This window comes from Xiphophorus maculatus, chromosome 10 (genome assembly GCF_002775205.1).
Source record: "Xiphophorus maculatus strain JP 163 A chromosome 10, X_maculatus-5.0-male, whole genome shotgun sequence".
Classification (NCBI taxonomy): domain Eukaryota; kingdom Metazoa; phylum Chordata; class Actinopteri; order Cyprinodontiformes; family Poeciliidae; genus Xiphophorus; species Xiphophorus maculatus.
Genome location: NC_036452.1, coordinates 15095017 through 15114694, shown reverse-complemented (window position 1 = coordinate 15114694; position 19678 = coordinate 15095017). Strand labels below are relative to the sequence as shown.

Sequence of the window (19678 nt, the reverse complement as noted above, 5' to 3'; positions counted from 1 at the left end):
AACAATAACTGCAATAATGTTTGATTTGATTTGACTTGTATCTCCCAAAAAAGACATACAGGGCAAAAAGCAACAACAAAACAAAGACAAACAAACAAAAGAAAAAACATGCTCACACGCACTGACACCCATGGACAAATGACTTAATATTTCATTTCTTAACACTGAGTTGTTTTTTTAGTTTTTCATCACATACATTTTTTTCCACCTGAAAACCATTTCCATGTTTTCAGTTTTATCTAAACATGTATGGGTTCCAAGGCTTTGTTTTGTTTGTTTTTTGGCAAATCTGAGTATTTCCTCGTTTTCTTTCGTTGACATTGAGTGATGTCATAACTTTTTTTTTCACATAGTCAAAGAAAAATGTGGCAATTTACAGGAAAATAATAAAAGTGGTCCAAAAACAAAACAGTATGAAAAAGAGAAAAAACAACATATAAATGAAAAAAAGGACACACATAATGAAAGTGCATAATAATAATGACAATAATACATAAAACTATTCAAATTACACTTTCTAGGAAAAAACAAAACAACAAAAAAAAAAACTAAAACCATTTTGTGGTTCCATTTAGGAATGTACTGCCACGAGCGACTATTAATTATAGCTATTTGTTTCATTGTTTTGCTAAGGAAGATAATGTCAGGATCTTGCTTTATTTGAGTTATTTTGGAGTTTGTTTATTTCTGTGTTCCTTAGTTTCTTATTTTCATTAGATCAGTCTTTTCCCCCCCTGTTTTTACTTTAGTTCATTCCTTTCTTAGTGATTCTGGTTTATGTTTATTTCTCGTGTCAAGTCATTCTTTCTTACTCTACTATGTTTCTTAAGTCTAGTTATTCTTTAATGTTAGATTAATTTAGTTCTTCTGTTGGGTAGTCTCTGTGCCGCTTGTGCAATTTTCTCTCTCCCCTCACACCTGCAACCTGTTAGTTAATTAGTCCACCATTCACCCTCCACGTACACACTTTCCCTCATTCCGCCTTGCTGGCTCTTCCTGCAAGACCTCGTTGCTTCCCCCGGATTATCCTGCTGGCTTTGTGTTCTGGATTCTTGTTTTTGCCTCTGGCTCCCTGTGTTCACTGTCATTTTTGTAAGCTTTCAGTTTTATCGATAGATAACATTCAGTATAACCCAGCTGCTGTCTGCATTTTGGGCCCACCAACAAACACACACATTATGACAAATGAAATCATCTAAGCAAGAAGAAATGAAACCATGATAATTGTTTTAATTTATAACTCAGAAATATTTCTCAACAAAAAAATATTTAAGAATCTTTTTTTTTTCTCTTGACAATCGCTTTAAAATGTCAGAACTTGTAAAAAACACGGATTTTAACTAAACGCCTCCGTCTAACTGACCTTACCTCACACGTTTTTTATCTGCCAAAATCCGAGATGACCTATAGCATCTACCAAACAGAAGAGCAGCAGCAAGAGGAGGAGGAGCAGGTTTGAGCTCAGTCATGATGAAGTCAATAAATAAGGACCACAGAGGCGAGTCGAGAAGAGAATGTTCCGCCTGTCACCCGACGTGTCAGTGCGTGTTTTGCAGCGCGGGTCCTGTAGAGAGCAGTAGATAGTTTTAATAAGTGCGGCTCCTCTTACTGTACAGCACACAGTGCAGCGGAGGGAGGAGCGACAGCGTACTGTTTCTTTTTTGGTTCTTTCCACTCCACACGCATACACACGCGTTGCAGGTCGTCCAAACGTAACTGTAGGACAACAAAACAGGAATCAAACTAGGAAGCGTCGTTGGAAAGCGGACAGGAGAGTCCGCTTTTAAACGGTACGAGGCTCAACAGTAGTGGCCAGGCGGAGGACTGGCGCTCGGGAGAGCGGAGGTGGGGGGGTGGGGGAGAGCCATCCAGCCCTGCCGTTACACACTTTCTACAGCAACCAGGAGGAACCCGGCTGACTTTTTTCCTCCCGCTTCGTCTCCGCCTCATGACCCAATTCCCAGAACAACGTGGGGTCCACGGCGCGCGGGGAAACTGTGGGACGGTAAGTGTTGTTTTCGGGGGTTCGAAGCCTCCGTGGCAGCGTGGTCTGCAGGCACTTCGGCGGCGGTAGCTTGTGTAGCCCGGGCTGGTTTGACAGATCAGCCCTGCGGCCGACAGACGCACATTCACACGGCGTATTGAACGCTCCTTCTGTTATTTAACACTCACTTCGCCGCTTGTGGAACGCTAGTTGGAGCCGCGCTCTGGTTGGTGTTTTGACGCCGGGATCGCGTGCTCCACTCTGGGCCCAGACTGGGACCGAACTGCCTGCTGTACTCCGGGGCGCGCAGGTCCACTCACCCCTGCACACGTGCACACACTTGAAGGCAGATGGACCCACTCAGCAAATGTTGCAGACCACTGTCAGGCTGCTCAGATTTCTAATATTTGATAAAAGTTTCCCTCCCTCAGAAGTAGTAGAAATTGTTTTATGAGCGTCTGAAAAATGCTTTAGTTGTTGTTCTGTATCCAGTTCTTTTACAATGTTTTCTATAGATGCAAACTAACTTGAAGGTAAATTGCATGTAGTCACAAGGTTCTCTAAAAGGTTGTGTGCTGCATGTTGCATGAGTTATGCAATGCTCATAGTCTGCCGTTTTTATTGAATGCCTCAGCCCTGCAAAAGCATTTAAGTTCACTGACATTTTTCAAGTTACAACTCCGTTGTAACTTGAGCTTTGTTTCTATAGGGTTAAGTGTTATAAACAAACACGATGCATAATTGCGAAGTAATGAAAATGACGTGGAGTTTAAAATTTTCTGAAAATGGAATCCGAGAAGTTTGGCGTGCAGTTGTATTCATTCCCGGACTTTGACTGGGTCATTCTCACATGTCAACTTGCTTTGATTAAACCTTTCCGTAGTGGCTGTAGTTGCATGCTCAGGACTCTTGTCCTGCTGACAGATGAATCAGTCCTTTGCAGCCTTAAGCATGTTTTCTTCCAGGATTGCCCTCTGTTGCTGCCCAGCATCCCTGACTTTGCTAAACAAACTTTGCCCGGTGTTTAGTTGAATCATCTTTGCTGTTGGCTTTAGATATCCTGCTCTTGCTGGAGGAAGGCGTCTCCACAGCATGATGCTGCCATCACCATACATAAGTTTTCTTTCAACAATATCTGCTACTTTGCACTATTCCATAAAGTCAAGGTTTGCGGAATACGTGACTAAGAGTTTTCGCGCCAACTGGTTCTCTCAGTTGTGGTTTTCTGCAGACTGAGATTAAATTACACACAAAAACATGCTTTTCCATTTAAGTGACTTCTGAAGACACTTGGTTGCATTTGATTTTATTCAAGTGTATCAGAGTAAAAGGGGGTGAATTATGCAAGTCAGACTTTTCAGATTTGTATTTTTGAAAATGTATTAAACCATGTGTTTTCCTTCTACTTCCCAATTACGCATCATATTGTGTGTGTCACATACAGTTTTAAAATAAATCATTAAGGTTTGTAGTTGTAATGTGGCAAAATGTGAAGTTTATTATGAATACTTTTGCAAAGCATTAAGCTTATTGAATAATAGAGAGACCCCACCTTTTTTCACCATGAATTCAGAGAAGATTTTAATGTTGCCTGGGGAAATTTTGGTAGCGCTCTCTGCTTTCCCTTCTGTCGCCATCTCCCTAACCCAGACCAGAGGAGAATCCTCAGAGAAATCAATCGCATCATAAATGCAGATCAAAAATATATTGGCCATCGTTTGCCTCACACATTTGCAACCGTTTCCCCTTTAAAAGTCCTTGTCCCTGCACCACAGGCTGTGTAATAATTAAATCGCTCAGTGTTAGCACTCAATTCAAACTCTCGAAAGGATGTGAGCTCTCTGAGCGGTGCTGCTTTAATTTCATTTTGGAGTGTGCAGAGAGATGGTGACCATCTAAAGACTGCATGCTGCTACTGCGGCCGAATTCAGCATGCAACAGATGCACCGGAGCGTCGTTAACTCTGCAAGGTGAAAACAGTAGAAAATAAATGGCAGAATGAGCATTAAAACTAAATAGATTCAGTCTATATGGCTTAAATTAAGTAACTTTTATGTCCTGCCCTTCTTCATTAAACATTAACCATCACTATAAAGCCAGCCTTTCTATTTCTGGGTTGATGATTAACCCTATACAGATCTGTCATTCACATATCGCTCTGCGATGGAATAATCCATTGAATACTTTCTAGCAAGTGGCAGCTAACACGTCTTTTAGAGCTAGTCTTTAATATTCTGTAATCCAAAATTTAATATGTGGGTCTTGCTCTTCGTTTGGTGCAAAAATGTTTCAATGCTTCCAGGGAAAACACTTGGAAAATGCTGGCTTGGTTTCTGATGTAGTGATGTAACAGGGTAGCGTGAGGAAAAACGAGGATGGATGGAGCCCCATGTGACCTGGCCTCGTCTCCTCCTCTTTTCCTCAAGGCCATGACTCTTTGTAGAAGATGAGGGTGACCTTATTCGGTTCCTCCTAGAATGCCGCTCTCCAGAAGGGCCTCTCTCTCTGCGACCTTTTCTGTGTGTCTTATTTTCTCCTCTCCTCCTTTCTAAATCACCTACTACTCTGCGGTAGGGCGTGAGCGATCAACGCTTAGATCTGTAGAGCATCCTCTTATGTAACTCTGTGCTCTGTTCTGTTTCTGATATTCAGTGATGTCAGAGCTTAGAGAGGCAGGCAGGATGCTGGGAAATCCAATGTGTCAGGAGATGTCCATGCGCAAAAGGCTTAGTTTCACATATGTTTCCTGGGATGGCTTTAGAAGTAAAACGGTGGATAATGAACAAAGTTTGATGGATCTTTGTTGTGGCATCTTGGTATGAAAAATGCCACTGACATGACACCAGCGTTATGTTGGTTGTTGTTTCACTTTTAAAACTGGTGGGTAAGAGGTTGTGCAGTGGCAAAGCTTTCTCAGTATTAGAAAGGGATGTGTGCTGGAAAAAGGTTGCTGTTAACGTAAAGATGGCTAATGGAAAGTTGAGTGGAAGAAAAAAGGTGATGTTAAAAGCAACGATAACTGCCTCCTGCAGGAGTATCAAATTGTACTGACACTTTAGATGTGTCCACCTCAACTGAATCAAATGGCTGAATCAGCAGGTGCCAAGTTCTATGAAGCCCTGCTAACCAACTGTTTCTTTTATAGTGTTTAGGGACTGACGCCCCTAAAAGTTGCAGGTCACTGACCCTTGCTGCCACTGTTTTTTCTTTTCTTTTTTCCTCTTTCATCTTTTTATTTTTATTTATTTATTTTGTCTTGTAAACTTGGGTGCGCTGGACGCTAGAGATGATAAATCATCGTTTGAATTTCATGCCCCATAATTTCTGTGAAATGCAAACACTCCTGATTAGTGTTTTCCGACCCTGGTTCTCACGGCCTGCTGCATAATTAATCCACATACTTGGGCTAAAAAAATGTTTTAAACAAATTCTCTTCAACTTAAAATACACATTGAAGTTTAAATATATTGGGATGTAATTACATAAACATAATTACATATTGAAAACGTGATAGAGGAACTTTTCACATTTGCTGGAATTATTTAAAAACTGTGTAAAATTGATCACCAGTTGCATGGTGGCTGGTTTTAAAAGTGTGGAAGAAAGTGCACAAGCAACAAGAACTCCAGACTTAATATTTTCAATGCAAATTTGGGATTCAGTATAGTATTTTAAAGTTTTATATAGAAAACACTTCTTGTTACTATAATGAAAAAAATTCTAAATGGGTATTCCCTTGAAATAAGTAGATAAAAAAATAAACTTCTGCTATGAACTGATAAAAATAGGAAAGTTGAAGGTTTTATCAAAGTTTTACTTTTTTCTTTTACTAAATTGCCCTCATTAAAGTGTATGCATTGTTTGTTTTAATGTACTACATAAAACCAATAAAAAAAGAATTTACAGTTGTTGCCAAAGATTCTTGCATCTGTTAGTGATGGTTTTCAGCAAATCAGTGAAAAGTTGAGCGAAAGGAAAACATGTGGCGGAATAAGGTGCACAAGGAACTTTGGCATCTGTAGTTTTGAGAAGATTGTGAAGCAAAAAAATGAAGCAAGTCGCATGGTATAGGCTGAACAGACTATACTTGTATTTTGATCAAACTTTAGCACAAAATGTGTAAAATATAAAAATTCTTTAAAATCTGATGTAAACATTGATGCAAAAGAGGAGACAAAAACAGGCTAACCATATCTGCTATAGGTTTAAGTGGAAGAAATCAATATGAGATTATTTTGTAAGTGGAATATTCAGCTGATTGAGTGAAAATAAAAGATGCTGTATGCTCTGTGGCCTTCCTGTCATGAAGGAAATTCCAAGTGGTTTCCTGCTGTAATATTTGGCACTAAGGCCAATGCCATTTAGCAAGTCAAACTACATTAAGAGAAAGGAATGCGGCAAATCCTCCTGTATGAAGTTGTGGGGGGTTTTCTGCCGTATGAAAGCGTCACTGCTGATAAGCATGCCGTCATGGCGAACACGACAAGAGATTATCAGCAGGCTTCGCACCGGCCTTCCCACAGACCACCGGAGGCTCCCACTGTCACTGAAATAATGTAACATCAGCACTCTGGCACACAAACACACTTTTAGAGGCCTTACATCAGATCTCAGGCAGGCGGCAAGCTCCAGGTTTGTGGTTTGTTTGTTTTCATTTTGGCTCCTCCCTATTCTTTTTTTCTTGTAGGAGGCTGAGTTTCATTTTATTCTGTTAGAGGTTTTTCAGTTGTGTCTGTTGAGCAGCGGTTTCCACGCAGATGGTTACCACAACCCTCCCACCCACGGGCTTATCTGTCGCTACGTCTTCGTGCCATCAAACAACTCCTCTGAGGCAGCAGGGATAATAAACTGGCAAAACTGCCTTTATTGGCCAAAATGGGTAAGAAAGACAGATTATTACGGAGCCGCCTTTTGCTCTTATTAGCACGAGTCAACTTGGCTCTGCTGAAATACCACTGGGGCCACTCACAAACTGGCTTTCCGTCAATGGGAATGCTTGGCACCCGGAGCCAGGAGGCTTCCCTTTGCCAGGATGACATTTGTTGGAGCAGGACTGCCTTCGCTCTGTGCCTGCTAGGGCCATTTTGGTTAATGAAAGTGGCGGAGGAATGAAGTCACTGCTTCATTTGCAGATACGGTTTTAAAAAACCAACTCCCAAAACAATAAAGCGGCTAATTTTCCTTCTGTCATAAACAACGCGGTGTTGTGGAATACAAGCACTGTCCCTCGAGAGTCAATATTGCATTGTCAATAACATCTTCAGATTCTGTTTACCTCTAGGGCTGTAAATAATCAGCTAACAATCAAAGTTCCTTCCTGCAGACGGACTGGTGAAGAGCACTGAAAATAATAAAGTGAGAAAAGGTGTATATTTATTAATTGTTAAGTGCAGCACTCACCAGTGAGCACATGTCACACATGTATCCCTTTTGTATTTACATAAAATGATGCTTTGAGTTTATGAGCTCAAGTTTGGCTGTTTAAACGTCGAAGCATCGCTGAAATATAATCTCACTTCCTGTCTGATAGTGCTGACAGTTGTGATTGGCGGTGATGAACTGTTGCAGGAAACAAAGACAGATGACAAATTCATTCAGGCTTTTGTCTCAGTCATCCATGTCAAACAAAGTAGACGCAAAAAAAACCTTAGACCCACGGTGATGTTATGCACACAAATGAGACGAGAATAAATCATTTAAAAACACCTTTCATGTTATATATTCCTTTGCAATTCAACTGATTAATAAAAAGCATAAATGATAAAGACGGTAGGAACAACGGTTGAAGAGTTAGTCCCCAAATAGGTGGGTTGCGGGTTTGCTTCCAGTTTTGTCCACCTGTTGTTGTGTCCTTGGGCAAGACACTTCATTCACCTTGCCTGCTGGTGGTGGTCAGAGGGCCTGGTGGTGTCATAGGCAGCTGTGGCTACTATCCAGTAGCTTGTCACCATCAGCATGTGAATAGGTGAATGACTGAATGTAGTGTAGAGCACTTTGGGGTCCTGTGGACTTGATAAAGCGCTGTACAATTTCAAATCCTTTACCATTTTACCACAAAGAGCTACAATAAGCTAGTTTTACTGTACAAGTTGTGCAAAACTATCAAACCACTTCTTTAAGCATGTTTTGATTCAGGGTCATCCTTCATTTTTCTCCAGTTAACACTTGTAGCAAGATTAACACAGATTAACCAGGAGTAAAGTCCAACATCCTGATACATATTCATCCACAACCCTCAGAGATTTTGGCCTATATTAGCATTGCACAGTTGATGTCGATCGCATACGTGAATCTTCCATTTCACCACATAGTTCCTCTTTTGGATTGAGAACTGGTGACTGCGCAGGCCACTGGAGATGGTATTTTGAGATGATTCGCGAGATGGTGAAATATCCTTGCCAGAAGGAGAAGAAAATGGGTATATTGTGGTCATGATAACATAATAATAAGGATCACCGAAAAGTAAAAAAAAAAAAAAATCATGTGGGATTACTTATCTTTAGCTGTAACTAGGGATTTTAGTGAAGGAGCTCTATATATCAGTGGGGTTTTGACCTCAAACCTGACATTCTGAAGGGACGTGCTCATGATAGTTTAACAGCATCCTATTTCCAGTTTTTAAACTTTATATTTCTCCATTTAACATTTCTACTGCTTTAAGTTGATTTGTGGAGGGCATATTTAACACCTACTTAAAAATGCTCTTGCACCACTTACAAAGATTTGAGTATTACATCTTTTCACATGATAAAAAACTGACATTTTAGAAGACTAGTATAACCTTTTTATATACATGCACTATTTCAGAGTTTTCTTTTTCTCTCCTGTAAAATTCATTCTGTTAGTAATTTATAATTTATTATATTTTTCTGAATGTAGCTGGGGTCAACAAGTTTTTCAAGCTTATCGTTTGTAAAAAAAAAAAAAAAAATAGGAACAAGACATTTATGTGTTGATTTTTAAAGAGATTAAAATGTTTATTAATTGGTACATTATTCATGCGAAACCAAACTCTTGACAGAAAAATAAAAAAATTCTGTTCTGTGGTGGCTACTACTCAAAAACTGTATATTGTTCAGCCTTATATTAGTGCATAAAAGCAAAGAGAATAGATTACTTTGAAGAGATTATCCTAATAGGGAGTTTAATGCTGTTGCCTTGCTGTTGTCCCACTGTATAGTTGAATAGCAACTAACCCGGATTACCCTCGTTTCAGGAAAAAAAGGAGATTCGATTTCCCTGTAAAGCTACTGTTGCTCGAATTCCCTTCAATCCCTGAATTAGAAGCTGAATGTGTTTCCTGTGGAGAAGAAAAGCTGCATTTTTATTGCTCCTGATTTTGTAATCTGTCACACTTGAGGGACTCTGAATGGGGCCTGTTCCACTGCCCAGTTGGTTTGGAAAGCTTTGCAAATCCCCCTTTGATCCATTGTGTTTTTATTATTATTATTATTATTATTATTATTATTATTATTATTATTATTATTATTATTATTATTATTATTATTATAATCTTGTATCAGGATTGTGGTATTAACCCACTGGTTGCATCAAGCACCTGCAATACTTGTGTGGTGGGAAAGACCCAAAGAAGTGTTCTGGGGCCACAGTTGGTGGTTTGATTGGAAACATTCAGATTTTCTATAAGGAAACTGTGCAGAGCAGTGGATGAAGCTGTTGTACACCAGAAGTCTTCTGGGACAGATATTACCATAAACCTCAATATGATTTGTTCGTATTAATAATTCAACCCGGTATTACAACAGGATCTGAAACGGAACATTTATTTTTTTGTATGGGAAATGAGGATGACTATGTATGAGACTGTATAAAAACCTTTTAGAAACGTAATTTTTTTTGTTTTAAAAATGAAATTAAAAAAGTAAAATACGAGCCGCAAACACTGATTTAATGTGACTTGATTCTCCATTAGCCATGATTCAGTATGTTTTGATTTAACTCAGTGTGATGTGATTTAATTCAGTGGGCTAAACAATGCAATACATTAGGCAAATAAATTAGGATTTAGAACTAAATGAGAAAAATTATAAAACATAAAAATAAAGATTCCACGTCTTATCCTTGTATTTTTGGTACTTCAGGAGAAAAAATAAATCTGAAATCTATCTTGAGCAAATCAAAGCTATATAAAATCAGTTAATCTCAGTTATTGCTATACTTGCATGAAACTTCTTTGCTGAAAAGAGCTTTCTGATTTCTCTTTCCCAGCCTCATTAATCAGTCTTTTCCTTGCTTTCACTTCCAGTTTGATTATTAAAATGAAATTGAAATAGTTAATTGACTTCCAGTTTCAGTATGTCCAGCAATGACAAGTTTTTCTTTTGCTTTCGGTGCAGATCTCTTATAATATACAGCAGGCTGCTACCCGAGCCGGAGTCTACCCCCCGATCTCAGTGCCACGTCTGGTTTTTACAGTCTGAGACTTTTCTCCTTCTGACTGTGTATGCATGCAAGATGTTTCCCTGGTTGAGGAATTAGACGTTGGTTTATGTTATGACTACCAGTGGGGTCAAAGATCAGCTGAGTTTAGCTGGGTTACCTTGAAGCATGACTCCATGGTGACCCGGGCCTCTCTGTTAGTGCACACCAAGCATTTTTTTGTTTGAGGAAACTTTTGTTGTCCCCTCCCACCTCTCCCCCCAACATCATATTTCCAAACCTTTCAGATGGAGGCATGTGCACCAGCAGTGGTTACTTTACTCTCTCTGCTTATATAGAGCAAATTGTGTTTGACAGAAAATGAAGTCAGACACAAGCTGAGCCCAGAAAATTGCATTTGTTAATGAAATTACCAGCTCCAAGGTCTCCGAGTCAGTTCCTCAGAGTGGAGGCTTTATTCAGGTGGCTTGTGGTAAAAAATAATGAGAAATTTGTTTGTCATTAAGTTACAACTGCAGGTGGGTGTGGTATAGGTTGCAGGGAGGATGCTTGATAACAGGAAACAAAAGTGAGTCACCTTTCTGTTTATTATTAGAATGCCTGTGGTTTATCACCCTTCATTTCTATTGTCAGTACTACATCTGTAATCTGTTGTCACACGCATTTTAAGATGGTAAAAGTCTTGAGTTTTAAGTTGTTTTTTTTTTTTTTTTTTTTTTTTTTTATTAAGTACCTACTTTAATGTTTCAGATCATAAAATGTATTTTAAACTCAGATATGAGTTAATACAGAAAATAATTTTCAGGTCATAATTTTAGTAAGAGAAAAAAGCTTTCCAAACCAATCTGTCCCTATAGGGGCCTGGGGGGAGGAGAAAGATTTCCACAGAATCCTCACACCTGGTAGCTTTTTTTGTTGCATTGAGGTGCAGACATGATTACCAAACCTCAAAACTCGATTATCCTAATGTTTATTCATGATCTAATTTTCAAGAATGCTGAGGAAGGAAACCACAAGCATGTAAGTGGAGCAGCAAGACAGTTTACAGTGAACACACAAGTAAATCCAAGTCATGGTGCACATCAGCCTTTGCTGACACTTTGAAAAGTGTCTCACCATATGCAGGTGCTGTTAAAGTAAAAGGAAGTACTTTGAAATACCACATCACACAGTTTCATCCGAGAATATCATAGAGGTAGTATAGCCCTGTATGAACTGCAAAAACAGCACTATGGTACTCAATTTCTGATGTCAGTTAGCATGTTGCGTGTGCCAAATGAGAACTGAAAAACAGCAGCTATGAAAACTTTTGTTTTAGTTACTGACAAAATGAGAGATCTTGGACTCGTTATTTTTTTTCCATGGCACTAGTAGCCTTTATTCATCAATTGAGGAACACATGGAAAACATGGCTGGAAGTCTGAGTTCCACTACTTGTGTTTTCAGTCCATAGAATATTTTTTAAAACTTCTATGGATCACCAAGGTGTAAATATAAAATGGGCCATTATCCTCTTTTTTTGTGAGCAAAGTTTTTGACCTTGGAACTGTAGGGTGGATAACTTTCTTGCCTGGTCTCTTTCTTATCTTTGAATTATGAACTCTGATCTTATCCGAGTTAACTGGCGCCTGCGGTATTTTAGAGGTTCTTTAATATCTCCCTGGATGGCTCCCTGATGCACTCACTCTTTGAGAAATCTTGGTAGACTGACCAATTCTGGGGAGATTCACCACTCTTTAATGTTTTCATCCATAACGATAGGTGCAAGTGACTTTGCTTCTTATCCTAATTTATTTAGATTTGTTGCTCTTTGTAATCTCCTCAAGAAGCAACACTACTTGAGTGATATCTTGATCCTGGTGGTGAGGCAGTAATTGGGTGTAGATTACAAATTTGAATTCAGCTTCAGAAATGCGTTTAATGGCAGTCCATGATTTAATTATGGGATAATTACTTTGTGACATGGATTAGGTTGATTAATAATCAGGTTAGCACATTCAAATACCTACCTATGGGCAATTTACATAGAGCAAGAAATGAGTCATACTTTTGAACTATTGGACAAACTCGGAGTACCCAGTGAAAATCCATTCATGAAAACAGTCAACCTCCGTACAGAAAGATTCGAGACCAGGATTTGAACCTGGAAAGCTCTTGCTGCAAGGCCACAGTGCTAACCGCTGCTCAACCATGCAGCCAGTAGTAAAATGCATGATTACATAAAACGTGTGTTTCTGAGTCAGAGTTCAGTTGGGTAAGAATGGACTCTGAGACTTAAGGTTTGGGGGCATTCCTGAAGGAGATGAAACAGAAAATAGATTATGTGCTGGATGACTTGGATCCTGTATGATACTTAGTGCTTTCTTTCTGCAGGGAGTAGTTTGGATGAATTGTAGATGTAGTCGTTCTCAGCAGTCCTCATCAATAACTTATGATGACACGCTTAACAGCTTTGCACATCAAGACTGACATTTTCATCCATGGCCATTGGCAAAAAGCTCAAGCTCAGTTATATTGGATCGAGAGCTGCAAATATACATTTTGATGACAGTTGTGCTTAAATAATTGTGAAAAACTGCTTTTCAAAAAAGAGCAAAAAAAAAAAAAAAATCTGAGGAAGAGGCCTGCTTGTTGATTAAAACTTTTAACAATTCAAACCAGCATTTTAATACTAGTTGACTTTTGGGGGGATAAAGCACTGGGTACAGTAAACCCAGAAAACACATTTCTATCCATACCTGTTGCTTGCCAAGTAGAGGGATGAAGAGCACCACAGTGGGAGGTCCAGAATGCAAAGTAAATGCCAAGCTCCCAGAGGCGTTGGCGCGCGCCTTTTCTTTGTGCACGTGTGCAAGCATTTGCACAAGATCTCGGAGACTTGCTGATCTGGCAGATGGACACATTCCTCACACGAGTTGTCTCAACTCCTGCCAGTCGCCTAATATTGGTGGAAAGTCCAAACTCACTCAGTTTCCTGCAGGTATTATGATTCACGAACCCTATACGTGTCGACACGGATCTGTTGGGTACATACATATGTGAACAGTATATCTTGACATGTTTGAGGTGTTCTCTATATTTCAGTACCACATTTGAGCGTTTGATCTCGGAGACGGGCTCGTGTTTCCCTGAATGTGGCTGGCCCAGAAACTCAATATTCAATTGGGGGGCCTCCTGCATGTGATAAGTGCCCACTATCGCCTTGAGGTGCTTTTAGCCTCAGTGAGCGCTGGACACGATTGTCTCACACTTGCACAGAAGCTTATTGACAAATCTTTTCACACCACAAGTAACTCATGAAAGCAGCTGTTTTTTTTTCTTTTTTTAGCTCATGTTAAATTTGACTGACCACTACCCTTTTCTGAATGCATATTGCTTTCATGTATAACTTCTATAGTGTGCTTTAGTTTTGTAATTTCCTTGAGCATAAAGAGCACTGGGCCAGGTGTACTTTCTATATAACCAGAAAAACATATAGAACAAAATACTGCAGATTTCCAGGGAGTAAAATTTTTTTTTTATGGGACAGCGGACAGAAATAGAAATCATCGAGCCACAATTTTAAATTTCACTCGGGATTTAACAGGAGCATTATGAAGAGTATAGCTGAAATTAGAGAAATATGATCTCTTCATCTAATCATACCTGGAATAAAACATTTATCTTTAAATACACAAAGAAAGAATAAGCTGGACGCCACAATAGGGAGGTAAGAGAGACTGGGCAATCTGTTCGGGAAGCAGGGGAAGTTATTCGTGGAGCTTCACCTTGCAGTGTAATGTTCCCCTGGGAGTCGACGCTGACAGCGGCATCCTCTTGTGTCTCAGGAGACCTGGAGTCTTTGGAAGAAAAGACAGTAGGCCACGGCCACCTGGCAGTGAAATGCCAGCAGTCTGACACCATGTTGTGCACTGTTGAAATAGAATGAAGCAACAGACCCACTGCCATGGAAACTCAAAAATCTTGTTTTTCCTTTCAGTATTCAGGATAAACTGAACTCTAATAAAAGCTTGCTATTTCCTACCTTTATAGCAGCGATTGACTGATCAGAAACCCATTCAGGAACACACTTGACAGGGGTGTGAAAGAGAGCTATCACAGAGTGTTTTGCTGTACAACTGCCTGGCTTGAACGATGAGGCTGAAAGGAGGCTCAGATCGGAGTTTGTGTTCTCCAGCCAGCGTCCCTGCCCCGTGTCCAGGCTGGCTGAAGTCCTGCTGGAGCCCTGGAAGTGACAGACCCTTCCCTAATTCCACATCTAGTCCCAGAGTCAGCAGCAGACATGACCCTGCAGAGTGAGCGTGCCAAAATCAGACAACTGGAAACAAGCTGGACTGTTTGTGTCGTATCAAGTGTTTGCACTGAAAATACATAGTTCACAGTCCATTAGATCCACTTGTTTTTCCTGTGCGTGTGTTTGTGTCAAGTGTTAGCTGATGGAAGGGGAACCCAGATACACTCATTCACTTTCCTCCCTGTATGTGTTGCTTAAGCTGGACCTTGTACACAACTGCTGCCTAGTTGAGCATCATTTAAAAATCCCTAATGGTGTGTGTGGTTGGGGGCGGGGGGTATACGTAGTAATTTCTACAGATTTTCCTTTTCTGTTATTTAGTTAGCTCCCAAAAGTTATTTTTGTTTCAAGAAATATGTGAAAATAAAAAAGTGCAAGGACATAGCTGCCAAGAAAGCCACTGAAGAATCATGACCTTATATCTAAGACACTGAATTCAAAACGTCTACTGTTCCAAGTCGAGTTCTTAAACGAATATTTTTTTGGGTGATTTATGTATTGAAGAGGATGAAGTCAGGAGCAGTAAACCAGGACCCCATCATGGTGGGAGGGTGAGGTGTGGTTTAAAAGACCTCTGTCGGGAGGCCAGTCAGCTTGTAAATCACCGCAATGGAAAATAACCACTTTGAACCAAAGATGATATTTCAAAACACTTACATTCTGGCAGGATTCCGCTAAATGCTGTAATTTCTCCTCTCGTTCTGACCAGCATTGTCACACTGTTTAGTCAGTAGTCTGAAAATGTAAACAGTATGACTGAGCTGGAAATGCTCCCACGAAAACGGACTGGGCGCATTATTAAGGGAAGACGCCAAGAAACTTGGGTTAACTGGAGAAACTGTAGAGATCCAGAGCATGTAGAAGACACAGCAACCATGTGGAAGAGGGCGCAACATATTTTTTAAAATTTAGATTTCAGTTTATACAAAAATTTTGACTTTCACTGGGCAGCTATGAACTACTTTATCCAAATAAAAAAGTTACATTTTGCCATTTCAATGTGAGTGAATGTAAAAAAAAAAGTTCAGATAGTATAAAAAATGTTCAGATTATGTCACAGGTGCCATTTACAGTTCCTTTTTTTCCATGTACGTTTCTTTGCTACACTTGCAGCCTTATCTTCAAACTCATGGCTGTTCAAACATAAGTTACAATGCAACAGGCATGTGGCAACGCAACTCTCCTTCTGTGGAAAATCCGACTCTTTCTCAGAAGGATCGAGGTGTAAACAATCCCTGACTGTCTTAGCAGCATTTCCCCACTGCCTTTTTTCAAACGTGTGTGACGTGGAAATATTTATCAGCGAGAGATTTTTCTCCTCATTATTGCACAGACTGGCAACATTCATAAAACAGTTCAAAGTTTAAAGTGTGGTATTATGTTCCCACTGGTCATATAATCTATGGCCAGCAGCTGTATGCACACTGAAACCTCTAAACCAAGTTCTAAAAATTAATATATGGTGAAACAGAAAAAAGAATGTCTACGTGTTTTATGTTCCGATAAGAATGCATTAACAGGTTTTACTATTAGTATTTCGCAGCAGTGCTTTTGCGGGGCTTAAATTATTGATTACTGAGCTGATTATTTGGAGCACAGGCTTCTCATTAAGCATGCAGATGCACACATACAGTGCAAGTGTCTGCTTTGCACATTGCCCATAAAAAGCCCAGAGAGAATTCAAAACAGCTGTCAGCCAGGCCCAGCAGGGTGTGTTTTCTTGCCCCACTTATTGCCATTTAGCGGCGTATTCTTTCTCAGGCTGGCATGCTGGTGTTTAGCAGTTTTCACTCTGTAAATTTAATTCTTGTGGCACTGCATTGGATTGAAATGCATGAGTGCAGCTTAAGTGAAAAAGTCTGAGATCGTTCTTACTGTAGATTAGAGGTGGTGGGGAGAATTAGAGAGGAGTTGAAGAGAGAAAGTTTTGAGTAGAAAATGGGTCAGACATCTGAGAGGCATGCATTTCCTTTTTTTTTTTTTGCAAAGAGCGTCGAGACAAGAAACGCTTGCATCTATTTCTCTCCCTCCTTTTTTGGCCTTAGATTAGCGTGGATGTTTTTCTAGTCTCCACTTTGACTGTTTGGGGAAAAAGTGGGAAAACAGGAGAAAATTATTATGCTTGGCATGTCTGCAGAGGGCGAGCATTAATTTGGACTCGGCCCAGCTGATCAATCTCCACCTTGGCTCTGGTACAGCACTGAGTGAGAGTGTTTGTATGTGAGCAAGGCCACACATAACAGCTAAGCCGACCTCACCGTTCTACAAGTAAAGCTCTCCGGATTAATTCCACATGGAAATTACCTTTTCTACACAGAGCCGAGGAGAAAAATACAATTGGATTAGAGCTGGAATTAGTGCTAATGAGTTATGTGTCGGACCCATATGTTATGAAGTTAAAAATGTTTTTGAAACGCTTCAGTTAAACGCCTCACTGTAAAATCTAGAGTGGGGGAGAGAGCAGGTTCTTACACTAAAGCAAGCGCAGTGTGATTTGCATAATATGCAAACATATGGAGGTGATTCCGATGGTGGTTTGGTGAAGTGTCAAAGAGCCTAGAACATTTCCTCTTTAAGGATTTCCTTTGGCATGGAGAGCACTTTGCAGGCTTCTGTTGGAGAGTTTCGGTCGTAGGCATGGCAGCCTGAGTCCCCTCTGACTTCGTTCTCCTGTAAACCCACAGGAGAGGAAGCTGTAAAGTGTGTTTGTGTTTATGTTGTAACGAGATTACTCCACGGTTTAATTCAGGAATTCCGACTATGGAATTTGTTGTATAATCACATCAAGCAAAGTCTTTCTTTTTTTTTTTGTTTGTTTTACCATTACTTTGGTGTAGTGCCTTTACTGTTTGCGGTAAATAGGTTGGTGCCTTATTGGCAAGCTCATTTAGCTCTGTTCCCTTTTAAAACTATGAGTCAACTGCACAAATTGGTACCAGTACCTGGTGATGCTATAATGCCTCTGGATTTTTACCGAAATGCATTTTGGTGATATTTATTTATTTATTTTTTTTCATTTTTAAATACATCTGTCAAAGCCAAGGTCTTCAACTGACTGAAAAAAATCATTAAAACATGGATCTTTTTTTTTTTTTTAGGTCTTGCTAAGTTTGATAATTATAACTATCCATCCATCTAGTTTTTTTTCTGAAGCTGATATTGTGTTGTGAAATGTTGCATTTACAAGTGCTGAAAATGACTAAGAATAGAATAGAATAGAAGTACTTTATTCATCCCAGCAGGGAAATTACTTCGCAGTTACAGCATAGAGACAAGACACAATAACAACTACCACTGAGTAGTAGTTGTAGATAAAATAAAAAATAAAATAGGACATGACAAATGTTTTATTTTTTTTTTTATTTTCTTATTACATTGAAGAAGATTAAATACTGAAAAAGGACATTACATCTACTACCTTTACAGAAGACATGAGACAGCCATAGTGATGGCTGTTGTTGTGACCCTAAAGATTGTGGCAAAGCCTTGTTTTAATGACTCAAATCAAAGTTAACTTATTAGCAAAGGGTTCTAGACACAGTTCAGTTTTTTCTTTTTCCAATGAGAGGAGAGGTTTTTGGAGTTGCCCCCATTTAGCTATCATACACAGCTGACTTTAAGCTTGTAACAGGAGGGAGGGTAGCGGAAGAACTTTTTTACTTCCCATTCTCCCTCAACAGAAATATATGCACTGTGTTTGGCATCTCATTAAAAATAACTTGAAACCACGGGAAAGGTGCAATGGTAAAGTTTTAGGGGTTTACAAACCACAAGCTATGAAAACTGCAGCATGTCTTAAATGGACAACTGGCCCATTCATAACTGTGGGATACTTCATTTTTTCAGCAGATTTATTTATTTATTTATTTATATTACAGTGTTCTTAATATGGAAAGGTATTGAATTTAATTTTAGTATTTTCCAGGTTTGAAGTAACATAGCAAGACAAAATAATAGGAATGGGGGAAAAAGTTTACATATCCAGATTTAATTTCCTATCCCATCCAAATGTTTTGTCCTTTCTTATTTCCTCTACTTCCCTTCCTCCTTCATGTTGTAAGTCTTTTTAGTGTGTCAAACTTCCATTTCTATCTGTCTGTCATACATTCGTGATGAAACTTAGCTTTGTATATTTAGAAAAAAAACTGAAACCTTTCTAAAGGAATTCTCAGGAGACTGATCTTACTTACCTACCCACATTTTGAGTACTCCAGGCATTACTTGTTTGCCTTCTTGGGTTATATAACTGTGTGTTTAACCTAAACAAAACACACATTGTAGCTTTGACTTGCCCACAGTAAAGACTGACAGCATTTCTGTCAGTGCTACTTGTGTGGTTACATATTTATCCTCTTCTGGGTGGCCAGGAGCTGGTTTAGCATATGGATTAACCGGGTAATAAGATGCATGTCCACATTGACTTGCCGTAGACTGTAACGGTGTGTGAGAAAATGAGCAGTCCACTCAGACGCAGCCGAAGGTCACATGGGAGACTAAACCTCAATATCTTCGATTTAATGATCCAGATTATAACAGCCCACCTTTGACCAGTTCCGCAGGAATGGATTTTAAAGTGAAGGATCACTTAGGAAGACAATGTCCATTTTATGCCTCATTATATTGAAAATTAAAGATGCTATGCTAGAAATATTCAACACTTTCTGTATCTGAGAGGTCAGTTTGGTTTTGAATTGTAATACTTAAGACTTTTACCTTGACTTAACAGTCAAAAGGGAAATGCCAACATCTGTATTTGAAGATGAATGCACTTTTTTGATGTTAATGTCTTAAGTATAAAAATATTGTTGCAGTGTTTTAGCTGTCACCAGGCGTACTTGCTAAAGTGAAATATTGGCTGCCTAAAGACTTCTAGCTTGTCTTCTTCTTTCATTGGCCTCAACAGAAGAGCATGATGCTGCCACCACCATATTTCAATATGGTGCATTCTGGGTAATCTGCTGCGTTAGCTTTTGTTCATAAAGTGTGTTTTTAACCAATGC

The 19678-nt window shown here is 39.4% G+C and overlaps 1 protein-coding gene across 1 annotated transcript in view; it reads left to right on the top strand.

Moving 5' to 3' along the window:
* The first annotated feature begins 1527 nt into the window (after positions 1-1527).
* The window catches only part of LOC102237580 (thyroid hormone receptor alpha), a 133125-nt gene continuing 114974 nt past the window's right edge, over positions 1528-19678 (top strand). The window contains exon 1 of the mRNA XM_005794730.3: positions 1528-2005. The gene's annotated coding sequence lies outside the window, so the exon portion shown is untranslated. The remainder of the gene's footprint in view (positions 2006-19678) is intronic.